Here is a 15,820-nt window from a genome sequence, read left to right as displayed (position 1 = left end):
CCAAAATGGGGTCATTTGTGGGGGGTGTTTACTGTCCTGGCATTTTGGGGGTGGTAAATTGTAAGCACCCCTGTAAAGCCTAAAGGTCCTCATTGGACTTTGGGCCCCTTAGCGCAGTTAGTCTGCAAAAAAGTGCCACACATGTGGTATTGCCATACTCAGAAGAAGTAGTATAATGTGTTTTGGGGGTTTATTTTTACACATACCCATGCTGGGTGGGAGAAATATCTCTGTAAATGACAATGTTTTTGATTTTTTTACACACAATTGTTCATTTACAGAGAGATTTCTCCCACCCAGCATGGGTATGTGTAAAAATACACCCCAAAACACATTATACTACTTCTCCTGAGTACAGCGATACCACATGTGTGGCACTTTTTTGCACCCTAACTGCGCTAAGGGGCCCAAAGTCCAATGAGTACCTTTAGGACTTCAGAGGTCATTTTGAGACATTTGGTTTCAAGACTACGCCTCACGGTTTAGGGCCCCTAAAATGCCAGGGCAGTTTAGGAACCCCACAAATGACCCCATTTTAGAAAGACAACACCACAAGGTATTCTGTTAGGAGTATGATGAGTTCATAGAAGATTTTTTTTTGTCACAAGTTAGCGGAAATTGACACTTTGTGAAAAAAAAACATAAAAATCAATTTCGGCTAACTTGTGACAAAAAATAAAATCTTCTATGAACTCACCATACCCCTAACGGAATACCTTGGGGTGTCTTCTTTCTAAAATGGGGTCACTTGTGGGGTTCCTATACTTCCCTGGCATTTTAGGGGCCCTAAACCGTGAGGAGTAGTCTTGAAACCAAATTTCTCAAAATGACCTGTGAAATCCTAAAGGTACTCATTGGACTTTGGGCCCCTTAGCGCAGTTAGGGTGCAAAAAAATGCCACACATGGTACCGCCGTACTCAGGAGAAGTAGTATAATGTATTTTGTGGTGTATTTTTACATATACCCATGCTGGGTGGGAGAAATATCTCTGTAAATGACAATGTTTTTGATTTTTTTACACACAATTGTCTATTTACAGAGATATTTCTCCCACCCAGCATGGGTATGTGTAAAAATACACCACAAAACACATTATACTACTTCTCCTGAGTACCGCTATACCACATGTGTGGCACTTTTTTGCACCCTAACTGCGCTAAGGGGCCCAACGTCCAATGAGTACCTTTAGGATTTCACAGGTAATTTTGAGGCATTTGGTTTCCAGACTACTCCTCACGGTTTTGGGCCCCTAAAATGCCATGGCAGTCAGGGATGGTCGTAGTCAGCCAACTTTGCTACGCTGGAAATACGCGTATTATGCTTCGCCAAACTACGGCTTTGAAAACAAATATTCGCTTTGTATGCATTTCGTAGAATACGCGTTAAAATACGCAATTACGCGTAGTGCGAAGCGTAGTGTATGCGGATACTTATGCCCGTATGCAGAAAATTGTACGCATTAACTTCTTTATAAATGCATATACTCGGAACCCTTCTATGGGCACATTCCCCTTTTCAATGCGTAAATTTGTATGCATACAATCGCATGCGGAAAATTAGACGCGAGTAACGCATTCGTAGTTCACTACGCAATACACATGTTAACATAGTGGGCGTAAGCTACGCATAGCGGTACTTTGCTACGCGTAAATTCGTAAGCATAGTTTTGAAACTTCGCCTATGAACTACGATGCGTAGATGCGAACTACGATGTGTAAATTCGCACTGGCGTAGTTTCTGCTCATCCCTGATGGCAGTATAGGAACCCCACAAGTGACCCCATTTTAGAAAGAAGACACCCCAAGGTATTCCGTTAGTAGTATGGTGAGTTCATAGAAGATTTTATTTTTTGTCACAAGTCAGCGGAAATTGATTTTTTTTTTTTTCACAAAGTGTCATTTTCCACTAACTTGTGACAAAAAAATAAAAACTTCTATGAACTCACCATACTACTAACGGAATACCTTGGGGTGTCTTCTTTCTAAATAGGGGTCACTTGTGGGGTTCCTACACTGCCCTGGCATTTTAGGGGCCCTAAATCGTGAGGAGTAGTCTAGAAAGCAAATGCCTCAAAATGACCTGTGAATAGGACGTTGGGCCCCTTAGCGCACCTAGGCTGCAAAAAAGTGTCACACATGTGGTATCGCCATACTCAAGAGAAGTAGTATAATGTGTTTTGGGGTGTATTTTTACACATACCCATGCTTTTCCTGAGTACGGCAATACCACATGTGTGACACTTTTTTGCAGCCTAGGTGCGCTAAGGGGCCCAACGTCCTATTCACGGCCGGGTCATTTTGAGGCATTTGGTTTGGACTACTCACGGTTTAGGGCCCCTAAAATGCCAGGGCAGTATAGAAACTGCCTCAAGATACCTGCAGGCTGCATATGCCAGTATACCTATCTCAAGGCCCCAGAAGAAGCATCTCAGGCTCCCATTGGTTGCAATAGACCAGTGGAAAACATCCCTCCCCAGGGAGGATTCCCATTGGTTCACTAGTAGTAGTTGTGGACCAATGAAAACCCTCCCTTGGGATTAGTATTCCAGCATTTCCATCTTTCAGGGACCCAAATTGATGGCGGCAGTGGCAGCAGAGGATGCGAATGGATAGTAGGAGGGAAGGGGGGAGGGACACAGTGAGCAAGTAGTAAACAGATCGGATTGGAAGACCAGATAAGAAAGTAATGCACATCATAAGACACTGATCCATCTAAACAGAAAGCGGAACAGTTTTTCATCTGGTATAGTCTTAAGCTGGCCACTAATGGTCCAATTTCTAGCGAAAAATCGTTCGAGCGATCAGAAATTCTGACCGGATTGGTTGTAAATAATCTCCATTGGTGGACACAATCGATTATGAACGAGTGAAAAAAATGTCGCCCGAATGAATTTTCGTCGAACGAAAATTTGGATTTTCTTGGTGGTCGTGATAGATAGGAAGAAATGATTGGTTAGTTGATGGTGTAGTGAACGATTTTTCGTCCGATCAGAATTTCTGATCGCTCGAACGATTTTTCACTAGAAATTGGACCGTTAGTGGCCAGCTTAACACAGCAGGGTGGGCCTGCAGCAGGGCCGTTTCTACCCCCGTGCGGGGCGTGCCGCCGCCCGGGGTGCTGTTAGGAGGGGGGCGCTATAATGGAGGGGGGAGCCGGAGCCGCGGGGAGGGCAGCCCGACCTCTCCCTCCCTCTCCCGGGCGCCCTCCGTGCTCCCCCCTCAGATGCAGAGCGAGCAGCCGGGAAGCGCTGTTTGCAACTCACCTACCTGGCTCCAAGCGCTGCTCTCTCGCCGCTGGTCTGTCTCCTCTCTCTGCATACTGCGGATACACGCGGCTTCCTGTTTAGCCGGAAGCCGCGTGTATCAGCATGTATGCAGAGAGAAGAGACAGACCAGCGGCGAGAGAGCAGCGCTTGGAGCCAGGCAGGTGAGTTGCAAACAGCGCTTCCCGGCTGCTCGCTCTGCATCTGAGGGGGGAGCACGGAGGGCGCCCGGGAGAGGGAGGGAGAGGTCGGGCTGCCCTCCCCGCGGCTCCGGCTCCCCCCTCCACTATAGGGGACAGCTAGCTATCTAACCTATCCAGGGGGCACCTACCTAATCTAACCTATGCTGGGGGCAGCTACCTAATCTAACCTACGCTGGGGGGCACCTACCTAATCTAACCTATACTGGGGGGCAGCTACCTATCTAACCTATACTGGGGGGCACCTACCTAATCTAACCTACGCTGGGGGGCACCTACCTAATCTAACATACACTGGGGGGCACCTACCTAATCTAACATACACTGGGGGGCACCTACCTAATCTAACCTATACTGGGGGGCACCTACCTAATCTAACCTACACTGGTGGCAGCTACCTATCTAACCTTCACTGGGGGACAGCTACCTATCTAACCTTCACTGGGGGGCAGCTACCTATCTAACCTACACTGGGGGGCAGCTACCTATCTAACCTACACTGGGGGGCAACTACCTATCTAATCTATACTGGGGGGGCACCTACCTAATCTAACCTACGCTGGGGGGGCACCTACCTAATCTAACCTACGCTGGGGGGCAGCTACCTATCTAACCTACACTGGGAGGCAGCTACCTAATCTAACCTACACTGGGGGGCAGCTACCTATCTAACCTATACTGGGGGCACTTATTTAACCTGTATTGGGGGCACCTACCTAGCTAGCCTATACAGGTGGCCACTATACTGGCTACCTATATTGCAGGCACCTACCTAAATAACCTGTACTGGGGCACCTACCTATCTAACTTATACCGGGGGCGCCTGCCTATCTAACCTATACTGGGGGCAACTATACTGGCTACCTATACTGGAGGCAACTACCTGGCTAACCTATAGCGGGGGCAACTATACTGGCTCACCTATGCCTGGCTACCTATACTGGGGTACCTATTCTTGGCTACCTATACTGGGGGGACCTATACTAAGTGCAACTAGACCTGGCTAACCTATACTGCGGGCACCCATACCTTGCTCGCGGGGGGGGGGGGGGGGGGCGCAATTTTTACACCCTCGCCCTGGGTGCATTTTAGCCTAGAAACTGCACTGGCCTGCAGCTAGCATGCAAATCAATCAAGATGCCATGACATACAGTGGGATGTGAAAGTAGGCAACCTTGTTAATCGTCATGATTTTCCTGCATAAATTGTTAGTTGTTATGATAAAAAAATGTCAGTTAAATATATCATATAGAAGAAACACATATATTATATGATATTTGAGAAGTGAATTAAGTTTATTGGATTTACAGAAAGTGTGCAATAATTGTTTAAACAAAATTAGGCAGGTGCATAGATTTGGGCACCACAAAAAAAGAAATGAAATCAATATTTAGTAGATCCTCCTTTTGCAGAAATTACAGCCTCTAAACACTTCCTGTAGGTTCCAATGAGAGTCTGGATTCTGGTTGAAGGTATTTTGGACCATTCCTCTTTACAAAACATCTAGTTCATTCAGGTTTGATGGCTAGTTCTGAGCATGGACAGCTCTCTTTAACTCACACCACAGATTTTCAATTATATTCAGGTCTGGGGACTGAGAAGGTAATTCCAGAGTGTTGTACTTGTTCCTCTGCATGAATGCCTTAGTGGATTTTGAGCAGTGTTTAGGGCGGTTGTCTTGTTGAAAGTTCCAGGTTCAGCTTTATTACTGATTCCTGGACATTGGTCTCCAGAATTTGCTGATACTAAGTGGAATCCATGCGTCCTTCAACTTTGACAAGATTCCCAGTCACTGCACTGGCCCCACAGCTCCACAGCCCCACAGCATGATGGAACCACCACCAAATTTTACTGTAGGCAGCAGGTGTTTTTCTTGGAATGCTATGTTCTTTTTTCTCCATGCACCCCCTAGTTATGCCCAAATAACTAAATTTTAGTTTCATCAGTTCACAGCACCTTATTCCAAAATGAAGCTGGCTTGTCAAAACGTGCTTTAGCATACCTCAAACAGCTCTGTTTGTGCTGTGGGTGAAGAAAAGGTTTCCTCTGCATCACTCTCGCATACACCATGTCCTTGTATAAAGTGCGCCCGAATGGTTGAACGATGCACAGTGACTCCATCTGCAGCAAGATGATGTCATAGGTCTTTTGTGCTGGTCTGTGGGTTGACTCTGACTGTTCTCACCATTCGTCACTTCTGTCTATCCGAGATTGTTCTTGGTCTGCCACTTCGAGCCTTAACTTGAACTGAGCCTGTGGTCTTCCATTTCCTCAATATGTTCCTAACTGTGGAAACAGACACCTGAAATCTTTGAGACAGCTTTCTGTATCCTTCCCCTAAACCATGATGGTGAAAAATCTTTGTCTTCAGGTTATTTGAGAGTTGTTTTAAAACACCCATGTTGCTACTCTTCAGAGAAAATTAAAAGAGGAGGGAAACTTGCAATTGACCCCCTTAAATGCGCTTTCTCATAATTGGATTCACCTGTATATGTAGGTAGAGATGGCTCAAACCTCTGATTTTAGGTTCGCGAACCTCGAACTTGAACTTCCGCAAAAGATCGCGAACATGCAAACTTTGCGAACAGCAATAGACTTCAATGGGCAGGCGAACTTTCAAAACTACAAACACTAATTCTGGCCACAAAAGGGATGGAAAATATGTTTCAAGAGGTCTAACACCTGGAGGGAGGCATGGCATAAATTCAACAGCAACTGCATGCACAGTCTCTGTGGCACAATCGGTTAGCGCATTCAGCTGTTTACTGAAAGGTTGGTGGTTCAAGCCCACCCAGGGACAGCCTTGCCTTTTGCATTCAACAGTTGTCCAAAGAGAACCCCAGATAGCCATATAGAATCATTTCTTTCTCTCTCCGGGCTTGAACCACCAACCTTTCGGTTAACAGCCGAACACGCTAACTGATTGCACCACAGAGACAGTGCACACAGTTGTTGCTAAACGATTTTATGTGGATGCATGTGTGTCTTGTGGATGGAGGAAAAAAGTCTGCTCCAAGAAGTTTAACGCTACTTTAAACAAAACCTGTATATATCAAATTTCTACATATATTTCTATGATCGTTTCATGATGACAAAGGCCGGAAAGAAGTGGGCAAAGGAGTGCCCATTTTTCCATACGGCTAAGCGGTCTCGCTCACTTTGTCCTACAACGAAGCATCTGCTTTACAGCATCAGAGTGGTGCAGTGGAAGCGTGCTGAGCCCATAACCCAGGGGTCGATCTATCGATCGAAACCATTCTCTGCTAGGTGTACTTTGGTTTTTACACCTTGCTTTACCACATGGGCCAATCGGTGGCCATAGCCCCGTAAGAGAAAGTGTCATTAGGGCCTTGCTGTAACATAGATAGTAGTGTAACTATTTCAACTAATGTACCCTTCTTAAACTTGAAGGTTACATACAAACGTAAGCAGAGTGGTGCAGCGGAAGCATGCTGGTCCCATAACCCAGAGGTTGATGGATCGAAACCATCCCCTGCTAGGCTTGATTTCATTTTTGCACCTCGCTTTATTGCATGGGCAAAACGGTTTTCATAGCCCTGTAAGAGAAAGTGTAATAAGGGCCCTGCCGTATGTAATGATCCGCTCAGCTGTCTGTACAGACAGACAGCTGTTTGACCATTCCTTAGGTCTGAGGACTGCAGGTCTCTGGAAAAGAGACCTGTCTTTGCTTTGCAAGTTTCAGACCTGCTCTGCTGCTGACGAATTTGAATATATTCGTTATGCAAATTGCCTACCTGCCTCCTTTGAAGGCTGACAGTATAAATACCATGTTCTCCCAGAATCCTTTGCTGGTCATCCTTCATGGTTTGTTTCTGATTAACTCTCCTAGAGTATCAATCCTGTTTTTTTTCTAAAGTTTATCTTAGAGTAATTCTAGGGACTGCACTAGGCAGCTCCTGTAGTGCAGTCAGGTTGCATTATCTGTTTTACCTGTGTTGTTTCTCTGCTGCGATTGTCCTGCCGCCAGCGGCGGTCGACAGGAAATCGTTCGGTCTGTCTGGGGGTGCTAACCAGAGCAGCGGTTGCTACTGGTAGCCCCTTCTGTTCATCTGTCTGGATTGCATTAGCCCTAATGGTAGTGGCAGTGCCTCCTTCTGTATCTCAGCCTTTGGGGTTTTAACCAGAGCAGCGGTTGCTACTGGTAGCCCCTTCTGTTTATCTGTCTGGATCGCACTTGTCCTAGTGGTAGTGGCAGTGCCTTCTTCTGTATCTCTGCCTTAGGGGTGCTAGCCAGAGCAGCGGTTGCTACTGGCAGCCCCACCTGTCTGTCTGTCTGCCTTGTCTGATACGAACGCTTGCTGTAGGCTCGGTGAGGTAACTGTTTAGCAAGCGTTCGCGTTCTCTATTTCGGGGTTGTGTGTCATTGGTTAGTTAGGGTGGCTTTGTTTCTGCGAATGTGTGTTCACCGTCGCTGGGTGGCGACTAGTTTGGGGAACATACATTTAGTCTGTCTCTGTGCTCTCTTTCTTGGAGGGCTAGTGTGCCCTACTTTGCATTATCCGTACAATTCCCATCTGGCATCTGTGGCCATGCAGAGGCTGTGCTCGTCTGCACTCCACAGCTCCATCTGCTGGTGGGAATTGCCCTCTGCTGGTGCGTTGCACCTAACCTGGGTTCTCCCAATTACATGCTTGGGCAGGATTTCCGCCACGTCAGCGCACGTCTGGCGCGCTGACCATGGAAACGACTCCGCAAACGTTACACCGTAACATAGATATTAGGATAGCTAAGACTACTCCTGGGCCTTTCTTGTAGTTGAAGAGATGAGTGAACTGTGACACCACTCTTAAAAAAAAAAAATGAGAAGCTTCCCCATATTGGAAAATTGGATTTGGTAAAGTCTTAAGCCAATGTGTTGTAAAAAGACACAAGTAAGCTTTAGGTTAGCAGGAATTGTTGCATGTCTACCTAGCTTTTCATCCTTCCCTCCATTGCCCTTGAATCTACCAGACTTCAAATTGCTGTCCTTTGCTGTGTGTGTTACACCAGCATCATCCAGGGGGGCACATGATCTTTCTGAAGTCTTGAATTGAAGCCTGTACGCAGTATCACCATATGTCCCACTGCTTTCATCTAGCAAATTAGGCAAATAAGCAAGCTCATTTTTCTCTTGGGTATATCACAATGGTACATGCTAGGCTGGCTTCAGCATGTAGCGTTGGTTGTACAGTGGTGAGCATAGCTGCCTTCCAAGCAGTTGACCTGGGTTCGATTCCTGGCCAATGTATGTGAAGTTGCTTTTGACATCCTACAAATCCCTAGGCAAGCTCAGTTTAACTTGGGTATATCACAATGGTACATGCTAGGCTGGCTTCAGCATGTAGCGTTGGTGGTATAGTGGTGAGCATAGCTGCCTTCAAAGCAGTTGACCTGGGTTTGATTCCTGGTCAATGTATGTAAGCTGGCTTTTGACATCCTACAAATCCCTGGAAGACAAGACAAGAGGGGGAGGGTACAAAAATAAAGAACAAAATTATCTCTCAAAAGAGGTGTTGTGGGGTGCTATTTTAGGAATAATAATCAGCCAGGAACAAGCAGGGCGGTTCAAGTAACAATTGGGCCCTAGGGCAAAATTAGCCTTGGGGACCTTCAACAGACACCCCCCCGACCAAAAAGCGTCATTAGAGGCCCTTTGTTGCAGCCAAATTTCCCTCCTGGGCCCCTGAGCTGGCTACTGACCCTCCCCAAATCAACTCCCAACTTAACAGACTCTGCAGAGTCCCTGGGGAGCAACAGTTAAAGAGGATCTGTAACCTCAAAAAATCCCCTGGGGGGTACTCACCTCGGGTGGGGGAAGCCTCCGGATCCTAATGAGGCTTCCCACGCCGTCCTCTGTCCCACGGGGGTCTCGCTGCAGCCCTACGTGCAGCCGTGACATAATATTTACCTTCCTGGCTCCTGCGCAGGCGCTCTGACGGCTGTCGGCTCCGAACTACACGGAAATACCCGATCGCCGTCGGGTCTGCTCTACTGCGCAGGCACAAGTTTCCGGCGCCTGCGCAGTAGAGCGGACCCGACTGAGATCGGGTATTTCCGTGTAGTTCGGAGAGGAAAGCAGCCACAGCGCCCCCGCTGGAGCCAGCAAAGGTAAATATTGAAATTACAGTCGGGCCTGTCGCCGGCTGTTCAGAGGGCTGCAGCGAGACCCCCGTGGGACAGAGGACAGCGTGGGAAGCCTCATTAGGATCCGGAGGCTTCCCCCACCCGAGGTGAGTACCCCCCAGGGGATCTTTTTCATGTTACAGAGTCTCTTTAAGATGGGGGAGGGACACCTTGGGGGTCCCTACAGGCTCTGGGGCCCTGGGGCAATTGCCCATTTTTTCCTATGGTAGCTCCGGTCTCCGGCCCTGGGAACAAGCTTACAAGAGCCTAACTAATCTTTCCCTATGAGAGTCTGCCAGCAGCTTTCCCTTCACTAATTACTACACGGACACGAACGACTATAATGGCCAGCGCTGCCTACCTTATATAAAGGGTTGGGGTGGCTCCAGGAGATAGTGTAGCCTGATTGGCTACAACGGGCCTGCTGACTGTGATGTAGAGGGTCAAAGTTGACCCTAATGGTGCACTATGGGGGCGAACCGGACTTCCGGGAAAGTTTGCGGTCGCATGCCATTGCGAACCATCCAAAGTTCGCCTGGAACTGTTCGCCGGCGAACCGTTCGGGCCATCTCTAATGTACACGCACCAGAACAATTATTATTCTTTTTTTCAGGAATCCACCTGGAGTCCTGGACCCTGTTGGTGGTGGCGGAGAAGGCAGTCAAGCGGCCTGCAGGCAGAGATGGTGTGTGGGGACTGATTTAGTCTTGGGGCAGGCAGCAGCGGCCGGCAGGCAGGCAGGCAGGCAGAGAGATGCTGTGTGGGGACTGACTGATTCCCCGGGTACAGCCGGGGAATCAGGGTTCGATTCCAGTTCAGAGTGGGAGCCTGAGAAACGGCTACCACTACACATCCAAGGAAGGCAGCAGTACCGACTCGGGGAGGTAGTGACGAAAAATAACAATACAGGACTCTTTCGAGACTCTTTCATCAGTATAATGATGAGTACACTTGAAATCTTTTAACAAGAATCTTTTAGGCCCCGTTCACATTGCACGCGTTCCCATCCGCGTTTCGGGAACGCGTGCGGGAGGCCGACACGCACGACATCAGACAGTGCATAGAGTGCACTGTCTGATGTTCACACTGCATGCGTTCCGGACCTGTGCGGTCCGGGAACGCATGCTGCACGTGTTTCCTAGCAAAACGTGCGGCTGTCCCATTCACTTTCAGTGAATGGGATCAGCCACGCAATGCACAGAGACGCACATGACGTGCGTTCCTGTGCGTTGTGTTCTGAACGGAACACGCCTGCGTTCCGTGATATGAATGGGGCCTTATGGAGGGCAAGTCTGCTATTCATTCAACTGTGTGATCAACTCTCTTTGGTACTTTCTGCAACATGCTGACTGCGGGTAATGGTCGGGGAATCAGGGTTCGATTCCGGTCCGGAGTGGGAGCCTGAGAAACGGCTACCACCAAACTTACAAGGAAGGACCCAATGTGCTGTATAAGTAATGTACCTGCCCTGACTGTGCTTTGCAGACCAGGCATCTGTGGTCAGTTGAAACCTTGACCCAACGCTGTGTGCCAGAGATGACACCACTTGCCTTTCAACATCACGGTACAGTTTGGGTATCGCCTTTTTAGAAAAATAATTGCGACCTGGCTGACTGCTGGTATAATACAATGTGCAGTCACACAGGTGCAGTGAAAGGTTTGCACTGACTGCTGGTATAGTACAATGTGCAGTCACAGATGCAGTGAAAGGTATGCACTGACTGGTATATAAAACAGTTTGCAGTCACACAGATGCAGTGAAAGGTAAGCAGTGACTGGTATTATAATACAATGTGCAGCAGTCACACAGTGAAAATGGATGCAATGACTGCTGGTATAACAATGTACAGTCACACAGGTGCAGTGAAAAGGTTGCAGTGACTGCTGGTATAACAATGTGCAGTCACGCAGGTGCAGTGAAAGGTATGCAGTGAAAGGTATGCAGTGACTGCTGGTATAACAATGTGCAGTCACACAGGTGCAGTGAAAATGGATGCACTGACTGCTGGTACATACAACAGCATGCGGTCACACAGATGCAGTGAAAGGTATGCAGTGACTGGTATATAAAACAGTGTGCGGTCACACAGATGCAGTGAATGGTATACAGTGACTGGTATAGAAAACAGTGTGCAGTCACACTGGTGCAGTGAAACGGTATGCACGGACTGGTGTATAAAACAGCGTGCTGTCACACAGATGCAGTGAAAGGTATGCCGTGGCTGGTAATATAAAACAATGTGCAGCAGTCACACTAGGCACTGAATGTGCTGGCCCTGGCACAGTATAGCAATTAGCAAGGGCCAGCTGCGACAGACAGGGCTGTATATGCAATGTCAGTGGGCCACAAAAAAAAAAACACATCACAAGAACACAAAGAGCTGTTTTGGGGTGCTTTCCATCAACAAATATCAGCAAGGCGCAAGCTAACAGACCTTCTAACTATCGCTTTCCCTATCTCTTCAATGTCTCTCCCTTTTCTCACTAATACAGCAGCACACAGAGTGAGAAAATGGCTGACTCTGCTGCCTTATATAAGGAGGGGGGGGGGGGGACTCCAGGAGGGGGTGCAGCCTGATTGGCTGCCATGTGTCTGCTGACTGTGATGTAGAGGGCCAAAGTTTAGCCCAAAGATGTAGTATAGGGGGCGGGTCGAACTCGCATAAAGTTTCTGATTTGACGCGGCCACGAACCCGCGTTGTTCGTGCGAACAAGTTCTCGTGCAAACCGTTCGGCCATCTCTATATATAGGCCAGGGGTCACTGAGCTTACCGAGCCAATTTGAGTTCCAATAATTAGTTCTTAAGGTTTTGGAATCAATAAAATGACACCTGCCTAATTTTATTTAAACTGTTATTGCACACTTTCTGTAAATCCAATAAACTTCATTTCACTTCACAAATATCACCTGTGTCTCCTATATCATGGGTCCCCAACCTGGGGGCCGTGGCCCCCTGGGGGTCCTTGGGCAGATTTCTCCCTCTACCCCCGCGGCCGCCGCTCTTGTTACCTTATGAGCGGGCGGCCGCTTTGTTCCTTATATTCCTCCAGCCGCGGCTCTCCTCTTCGCAGCATGTCGTATTACAGCAGCGCTTCCTGCACGGCTGCTGTAAGGAGCCAAGGGAGCCGGGACAGCGATTCCCATAGTAACGGTGATGCGTATCGCTGCTACAGAAAGCCGCTACCCCACCTCCTTCCCTCCTTACAGCAGCCGCGCAGGAAGCGCTGCTGTAATACGACATGCTGCGAAGAGGAGGGCCGCGGCTGGAGGAATATAAGGAAGGAAGCGGACGCCCGCTCATAAGGTAACAGGAGTGGCGGCCTTGGGGGGGGGGGGGGGGGAGAGGGCACCTCTGCTAGCTACACTGGGGCAGCTATACTGGGGTAATTACTGGCTACACTGGGCTAACTGTACTGGGCTAACTGTACTAGGTATACTGGGCTAACTGTACTTGCTATACTGAGCTAACTATACTTGCTATACTGTGGTAACTGTACTTGCTATACTGGGCTAACTGTACTTGCTATACTGTGGTAACTGTACTTGCTATACTGGGCTAACTGTACTTGCTATACTGGGCTAACTGTACTTGCTATACTGGGCTAACTGTACTAACCATACTGGGGTAACTATACTAACTATATTGGGGTAACTATACTACCTAACTAACTATACTGAGGCATAATAGTCCTTATACAGGGGCAACTGTGTTAGCTATCTATACTGGGGGCAACTATACCTAGATACCTACTTACCTATATACTACAGTTAAAATCAGGGAAAAGAGGGGGGGCTGCTGCCGCCACTAACCACGCCCCCCCCTACCCCCGGGGGGCCCCATAGAAAAGTTTGGTCGGGATAGTGGGCCCCGGGCTTAAAAAGGTTGGGGACCCCTGTCCTATATGACATACTGGGCCATATGCAATTCACTTTTTCACCTGAGTTTTCTCCTAGGTGATAATTTTAAACTTGTCAATAAAATGCCTTTTAAACCACCAGCAACCAAGAAAATGTTCAAAATAATATTGGTAGCACTTTTTCACTTACTTTTTAATACTTTTTTAGTTGAAAAGTGCTGGAAAGCTATTTTAAAACGAAGATGAAAAATTATCAAATGAAAAGAGACAGGCACAGGCTGGGGAGTGAAGAAAACAGAGAGAGAGACCAAAGCAGAGGAGGAGAAGTTACTGAGCCATTTTTTTTTAGAGACGAGGAGCTGCTAATCAGTGCAGGGTAAAGGGGATGCATGTCAGCTGAGACACCAGATGCCAGGAGCACAGTCTGCCTGCGGCTGCCTGCAGCAATAGCACACTACACACAGTCAGCAGGTATTCAGTCTTCTACTCCTCCTGGTTTGCCAAAACCCATAATTCTGCCAGTGGGGATTGGGATTCAGGACAGAATGGCCAAAAACGGGAGAGTCCCACAAAAAACAGGACTGTTGTAGCCTATGTGCTATCGCCTCTGAATCTTGTCTGCCAGCAGTGGTGGGCTGAAACTTTGCATATGAAAAATTTTGCATCGAAATTTGCAATTACGCATCATAATGTGAAATTTCTCCGAAAATCATAATTCATTATGTATGTAATAGTAATATTTCATAATTTCGTGTAATTTCCCACTTAATTTCCGTGCAATTTCGCAAAAATGTTGTGCCCAATTTAACGGTTAATTGCAAAGCCCCCATACATGCTATTGCTACCACGATTACTACATATGTTAAGGAGAATATTGGGCACAAGTCTAACAAATAATTTTCCACATAGACCTTCTAGTTTTTGAGAAAATCTATTTCAAATATGCAAGGAAAAATGTTTTTAAATGTCATTTTTTTGTTTAAAAACCATTTTATCTTTGCATTTTTACAATCTATTTTCTTAAAAACTGCAAGGTCTTTTTGTAAAATGTTTTGGATTGTACCACTATTCTCCTCAACATATGTAGCAATTTTAGTGTCACTACCATGTATGGGCGCTTTGCTATTCACTGCCAAAATCGGCACGAAATTACACGAAAATTACACTAAATTTTAGGTGAAGTTACGAATTACTATACAAAATCAATTGAATTTACAAATTGCTATAACGTATAAGTGTAAATGCAAAAATTTACATGAAATGTACACGTAATTGTAATTATCTGATTACGATTATCACTGTCTCGTATTGTCACAATCTTTCCAGATATTAAACTGAGTCTTCAATCTCTTATACTTTGCTGTCTTGCTGTCTCTGCGCTTAGTCTGTTGTCTTTACTCTTATATTGTACTGTACTCTGCCTGTGGTAAATACTCTCTTATTGTTTATTTTGCTCTGTACACTTGCTTTCTACTTTTCATCCGATCTGCCTCTCTCTTCTTTTGCATAACTTACATTCCTGTGTTTCCGTCACGTCTCTGCTGTACTTCAGTATTTCTCTCTTTCTTTCTCTTCTCTGTGTCTTTCGTTTCCTCTTAGTCCTGCTGCTCTGTCGGCCTCATAAGTCACTGCTGCCGCAAGCTCAGTCCTCTACTCAATCACCTCAGGAACAAGTGCACCACACACCTATCCGCTCAGCTACCGCCGGGGCTCTGAGTCTCTGACAGGAAAAACTAGTTCTGACTGTTTGTTCTAATGGCTCCCCCACAAACAGGCAAGATTTCTAGAAGAGCCCCGCGGCTCTCTGACAGCTGAGGGGGCGTGCACATCTTGCACACGCAGCGCCGCCCTCTCTTGAGAGCAGAGCAGCCATCTCAGCTATTGGCCGCTCATTCTGTTTTGTCAGTAGTCCGGCGCCAGCACTGTCCACAATAGGAGCTGCTGGCCCAGCTAATGTACCGTATTTTTCAGACTATAAGACGCACTTTTTCTCTCCCAAAGCCGCTTGTATCACTTCTGTCTGCCTACATTGTGTCCACCCACCTTTTGTCACAGTCCCATAGCTGAGTGTGCTGTAAATAGCTGCAGTAGCCGTTTGTATCACTCACCAGCCTCTGTATCCAGCTGCCTTGTGTTGGGGCCCTGTTGGTGTCACTCACTAGACCAATCGTGCCTGCGACGAACATCGGCTCCTCCCTTACTCACGTGCGTGGTTTCGTCATTACGCATGCGACTGGTTCTAGTGGGAAGGAGTGAGAGAGGAGCCGCTGTTCATCTCAGGCACCTGAGATTTTGGGTCCGCAGATGTGAACTTCCGTAAAAATCTGAGTTCATGCGAATCGGGCAGACCGCCATTGACTTCAATGGGCAGACAAA

The 15,820-nt window shown here is 47.2% G+C and overlaps 1 protein-coding gene across 1 annotated transcript in view; it reads right to left on the bottom strand.

The window, feature by feature from the left end:
- The window catches only part of LOC137545828 (retinol dehydrogenase 7-like), a 60,507-nt gene extending 45,369 nt beyond the window's left edge, over positions 1-15,138 (bottom strand). Inside the window, exon 1 of the mRNA XM_068267505.1 lies at positions 14,960-15,138. The gene's annotated coding sequence lies outside the window, so the exon portion shown is untranslated. The remainder of the gene's footprint in view (positions 1-14,959) is intronic.
- Between the last annotated feature and the right edge of the window lie 682 nt (positions 15,139-15,820).

Source organism: Hyperolius riggenbachi, chromosome 2 (genome assembly GCF_040937935.1).
Source record: "Hyperolius riggenbachi isolate aHypRig1 chromosome 2, aHypRig1.pri, whole genome shotgun sequence".
In the NCBI taxonomy this organism is placed as follows: Eukaryota; Metazoa; Chordata; class Amphibia; order Anura; family Hyperoliidae; genus Hyperolius; species Hyperolius riggenbachi.
The sequence above is the reverse complement of the archived record's forward strand: the minus strand, read 5'-3'. Positions and strand labels throughout refer to the sequence as shown.